We start from the raw sequence: 6,216 nt of genomic DNA, 5'->3' as shown, positions 1-6,216 counted from the left end.
AAATGTCAATTTTGGTTTCAGTGGATCTTGTTACTCTTTGACCATTTTTATTTATTCATACAACCTAAGGAACAATCAGTATTTTTGGGGATTTTTTTTCCAGACTGATTTATAAGATGTGCCTACCAAACTGTTTTATACCCTGGCAGAGGTTGTATAACTCTAAAGTATTGCCAATTAAAGTCATAACATGCCAAATTGAGTCTTTTTACAGACTTTCCACAGCAGTTTGTTTACAAAACTCCAAAGCTATTACTTCTTTAGAAAGTATATATTTATTTATTTAAATATTCTAACTACTGCAATTTCAGGCAAACATTGATACTAGCTGTGAACATGAATTGCAGCATAGCAAATTTTTTTGAAGGACCAAAACTGTTTCTAGAATAGGAGCTAATAAAAAAAATACATACTTGGTGTAGCCTCTGGTTATATTAGTAATGCAAGAATAAGTGTTAAAACTTGGTTCTTAAAATACTTTACAAAGTAATGCATTGTTCTTTAACAAACACAACATGTAAATATTAGATTTTTATCACAGCCTACGCAAAATATTTTAAAAGTGCAATATAATTTGACTGCTCTGGGGCTAGAACAGAGATTAAAGCAATTTATATTGAATAAATATAGGGTTTTTCTACTATACAATACCAAGATTCTAAAATGCTTGTGGACCGGAGTTACTGTAGTTTAACTCAGAGTGCCTTTTGAAGTTACCATCATGTTTCTGACCAGTAGAGTATCAAACGCTACTGTAGGACACGATACATTTCAATGTACTTCAAGTGTCTGTATTTCTTTTAATGTAACTCTTTGCTTTTCAGAGGGTTGCAGTGGAATTTTGTCATGCATTAACTTTAATGGGAGTTTTTATGCTTATAGCTCCATCCAGTTCCTGAAAACAGTATGGATTATTGCAACCAACTACTGAGCTAAGTGACTACTGAAATGGTGTAAAAATATTTCCTTTTGAATACTTATGTTTAAATTGGATATTAAATATTAAATACTGAAACTGTCATATTTTTGTCATGCATATTATATGTAACTATTTACTGTATAAAGAGAGTCTACATAAAATTGCTTTGATGTCAGCCTTTGAAATGTGCCATAAGATTTATCTGTTTGAATTATTCTGTGACAAAACTTTTGTTCCCTTTTTAGCTCTCATGAGAAATCATGGTAAATGTTTCTTGACAGTGAATTAGGCTATTCTTACTAGTCTAGCACTGGTTTTAAAAAAACAAACAAACGAAGAATTCTCATGTGATGAGAAACACTTATTTCAAGAAAAGTTGTTTCCATCCAGTGTCAGATGAAAATGTTGATCTGTAATGGAACAAAGTTTTGGAAAGGATTTCCATTATGATGCTTTGTCCCAGGGTTTCTTATTAATATAAGATAGTTAAACATTCCTGATCTGAACCTTCTCAGCATTTGTAGAACTGAATTGTAACATTTCGTGTTGTCTCAGTTCAGTATCAGTCTGTGTCCTTCTGCACGGTCCCTATGCGTGACGGTTTTTTTAGTTCAAATCATCTAAGTTCTCTTCTGTGGCCTAGGTACTTCTTGATGTTACCCTCTGGCACTGACCAAACCAGTCGGATGGGGGGCTGATGCATCCTGGGTGATGGCAGAAGGAGCTCAAACCCATAGAAGAAAATAGAGGCAACACTTCTGTATTCATAAGACATTCAGAAAGCTGCTAATGTGAGCATGTAGCATGTTCAGAGCAAAGGGAATCAATAAATACATTTTGTAAAATCTACTGCTTCTACAAAGGTAAGGAGCCTGACTTTTCAGAATAGCTGCTTCCATCAAGAGCAGTGTAGATTACCAGGTAGGTTAGGATATGCTGGAGGGCACTGCTGCTATTCAGAGGTTCCTTGACAGGCAAGAGAAATGAGCTGAACTAAACCTCATTAAGTTTATCAAGGGCAAGTGTGACTGGGTATTCCATCTGGGTTGGAATAACCCCATGCAGTAGTACTGACTGAAAAAACATTTCACAGAAAAGGGGATGGATGTTCTGTTCAAAAGCAGGTTGACCAGAAGTGTGCCCTTGTGGCAAAGAACGCCAACTGCATCTGGGGCTGCATTAGTAAAATGAAGCCAGCAGGTTGAGGAAGTAAGTGTTCCCTTATATTCAGTAATTATAAGACCGCATCTGGAGTTCTGTGTCTGTTTTGGACACCCCAGTAGAAGAAAGACATTGACATGCTGAAGTGAGTCCAGCAGATGCCACCAAGATCGGGAGCTGGAGCACAAGGGGTAGGAGGAGAGAAAACTGGGTTTGCTTAGCTTTAAGAAGAGAGAGCTAAGGGAGACCTTTCTGCTGTCCTGAACTATCTAATGGGAGAGTATACAGAAGGTGGAGCCAGACCCTTCTCAGAGGGCATAGGGATAGGAAAGAGGCAACAGAGAGAAGTTGGTGTATAGAAAATTCTGATTAGACATTAGGAAAAAATTGTCACCATACAAGAAGTCAGAAATTGGAACAGGAACCAAGGGAAGTTACGGAATCTCCATCCTCAAGACACTAAACAACTGCATGTGGTCCTGAGCCACCTGGTGTAATTTGTCCTGCTTTGAGCAGGACTTTGGTCTAGATGACCTCCAGAAGTGTCTTCCAACTGACATGATTATATGCTCTAAGAACCTGATCCTACAAGTGCACATGCCTGCCAGTTGTCAGTTCTTTCATATGACTCTATATGACAGTTCTTTTACTTCTATTAGGAAACTTGGACAAGTACATAAATATTTGCAGACCAGACCTTTGTTATGAGTTTAAGGTATTGAATTGAGATGTTTGGTGAAAATTCTTGCTGTGGTAATCTGTGTCAAAAATCAAACAAATGAGCCACTCAGTTTGCTGCAGAACCTCTTCTTCCAGTGAGGCTGTTTCTCAGCTAGATGCCTAATTCTGTCTGTGAATAACTGTTAATGGAGTAGAAGTACATATTCTTTTTTGATAATTAATCTGGATTCTGCCTCCAGCAACCTTCAATCTTTAGATCGGGAATAAGCACTTCCAATCCACAACATAATGGCTTGTACTTGAAGAGGAGATTAGCACCTTGATACGAAAAAAGGCGGGGAGGGGGAAAAATCCAATTGTAAATGCTTGTAGTACCACTGTGCTCTCACATCCTATCTGTCTGCTGGAGGCGTTGGTGACAGTCTGTAATCTACAGTGTTTAAATTGTAGAAGTCACCAAAGACTTCACAATACAGTACTCTGCCAGGAAAAAGCTGTCTTCAGTGAAATAAATACAGCCCGTGGGGAAAAAAAGTCATATGGGCAGGAAACTCAAAGTAATCAAACTGAAAAAGAAGGATTGCAGTTGCATATGCCAAAGCACAGTAGCCCTAGACCTAAGCAAACTTGTTTACTATTTGGTTTTGCCTCTAGCTGTAAGCTTGGTGTCTTCATAGCTTCCCTCATAAAATTGCTTTGTGTATGTGTCTCTACTATTTCCTCTTATCAGCTGGGTTGCCATCTTCTGTCACAGCCACAGAGCCTTCCCTCCGGCATGCAGCGCGAGACTAATATCCTGTACAGTCCTATCTTGCTCTCCGTCTCTGAGTCCGTTCAGAGCTGTTGTTCCTTAGGGCTGGGGGTGAGTACAAGTCACCAGCCTGTGTCTCCTGCAATAGGATGTGGCTGAGGTCTGGTTTTCGAAAAGATTGGAGACAAGTTCTGTGTTGATAAGGTTAGTGACTCTACTGTGCTAAAACAATTTTTTTTTCTTCCTTCCATCTTTCTTAATATAGCCCCAAGCTGACTGTCGTCTTTTTTCTAGAAACCAGAAAGCAAAAACTGCCCTAAAGGCACATGCAATTCAACACATGGATTTTTCACCAAATACTCAGATAGTTAATTTCTTTTAAATGGAGAAGCAAGAATTGTGGTGGTAAAGCCTTACATGGTGAGGAAGATTTCAGATTGAGCTGGGACGGCATCCTAAGATTGAAGAACAGAGAGAAGACCCTCTCCAATTCCAAACAATTTAGGAAGGTACAGGGCCTGGCATTCAGGTCCTTTCACAATAAGCAGGTAACTCTGTAGGAGGGGGAACAGAAGGAGTAATAGGTTCCTTAGAGTAATCCATGCAGAGCCATCAGTTTTAGACAGTATTTCAAATTTTGCTTTAAAAATTAATTCTGCTGTAGAAGACTTGGCTCTTACAAATACGGAAATGGAGCAGAAAGTGATTTGCCTGAATTCTAGATTAAATCAACTGTAGATTTAAAAAATCTATGTCTGACTCCCTTTCCCTTCCTTGGGTGACTGTCTCTATCCTTATATTAATACTGAGCCATTTCAGCTTCATTCATTTTTCACACTTAGAAAAAATTTTGTGTTTATAATGAGAAGCCAGAGGGGATCAAACACAAGCTGATCACAAAATCTTTTGATTTCATATCTTAAGATATGAATGTATGTTTCAGTGAAATAGGGAGTCATCTGGGAAAGAGAAAATTCAGCTTACTTTTGAAGATGCAGTATTATCTAATAGTTCATCCCAACTTCGTTTCTGTGTGTGGGTTGGTTTGTTGGGTTTTTGGTTTTTTTTTTTTAATGCTTTCATGAGCACGAGTATCAGCTTTCAACAGGATTCTCTCTGGTGAAATCAAAGGATGGACCACATTCTTGATACAATGATTTGCAGTTAGCATGCATGTGGGTGATGTGTATATCCGGCGAGTGAATGTAGTGTTTGTGTTTTTCGACATCTTACTGCTTTTGCAGATATTCTTCTCACCCTTTTCCCCCCAGTAACCTGTTTGTGTAATGATTTAGAAATTGTGGCTCCAATCGCCCAATAAATGGAGCTTTCTTAAAGCTTCAAAGAAAGCACAGCAATGAGAACTTCTACACCAACGTCTCAGCATTGTTCATGTTGTGGCCTTGTGGCCCAGTTTCTGATTTTTGGAGCAATAATCTCTTCCACATTTTATATATGACTGATCTGTTTTATTTTTATTAGGAGATCTTGCTAAGACAAGTCTCATGTATTTCTTTCCTTGTATTTCATGACAGTTAAAGCCTGCCAAAGAAATGAAGACCAATTTGAAAAGCTTCCGCTACTCTACTACTCAGAGTTAAAACCAAACCAAAATCCCCGAATTAAAAAATGACACATTCTTCCAGAATTGCTTTCCTTTGGAGAGAATGTGGTATGGAGTGTGCTAGTCTTGGTGAGGTGAAGGGTCAGTCCTATGTTGTGCTGTAAAGGGGTTTAGGTCCAACAGGAGCTGTCTTTCCCATTTCCCATTCAGTCTGGCAGAGACCACATCAGATACAGTGGCTGTGTCTGGTCTCTTCAGTCATGCTCAGGAAAAGGAGCTCTTTGTTTTTCAGATAAGCTTTATGTGATCCAATTTATAGGACTTTTGGGGGTATCGCTTTATTTCGGGCTGCTGGCTTCTTCACAGGGTAGGTCGCTCAGATGCCTATAGCGTGTGACAGAGGAGCATTACTGCTCTGGTGTTGCAAGGCTGTTCACTGTGGGTGTGAGGAGAGGCTTCCACGGCCCCTGGTACAGTTGGAAGTGCCATCTTCCTGCGAGTAGCTTGTGAAGAGATACGGCACCGTTGCGTGGTGCCTCTTGGTGCAACATGAGCTGTTCGGGGCCTTGGGGCTGGGCTGGCTGCCGGCTCTCGGGCCGCATCACCCAGTACCTGTCAGCAGGGCGAGTTTTCTAGCACCCAGTGTGCTGCTGGCTCGATAGTGATACGATGCGAAGTGATCTGGTGGTTCTGCGGCGGGTTGTGCCTGTGCCTGCTGAGGAAGCAGTTCACGGTTGTCATTGCCTGCGTTAGGCTGGCTGTCGCTCCCTCGCTGGGCTGGCTGCCGGCTCTCGGGCCGCATCACCCAGTACCTGTCAGCAGGGCGAGTTTTCTAGCACCCAGTGTGCTGCTGGCTCGATAGTGATACGATGCGAAGTGATCTGGTGGTTCTGCGGCGGGTTGTGCCTGTGCCTGCTGAGGAAGCAGTTCACGGTTGTCATTGCCTGCGTTAGGCTGGCTGTCGCTCCCTCACCCCCAGTAACGCCCGTCGGGTTGGCTCGGCTGGAGACCCAGAGCGAGCACTTGCTCGTTTCCAGCCAGGTGCCTGTGTCGGGGCTGTTAAAGCTCCTGATTAGCAGGGGCTGCGTGGTTTAATGACCGCAGTAAAACACCGCACACGAAGCGCCGTTCCTGCTTCAC

This window comes from Fulmarus glacialis, unplaced genomic scaffold, assembly GCF_000690835.1.
Source record: "Fulmarus glacialis isolate BGI_N327 unplaced genomic scaffold, ASM69083v1 scaffold8543, whole genome shotgun sequence".
Lineage (NCBI taxonomy): Eukaryota > Metazoa > Chordata > Aves > Procellariiformes > Procellariidae > Fulmarus > Fulmarus glacialis.
The sequence above is the reverse complement of the archived record's forward strand: the minus strand, read 5'-3'. Positions refer to the sequence as shown.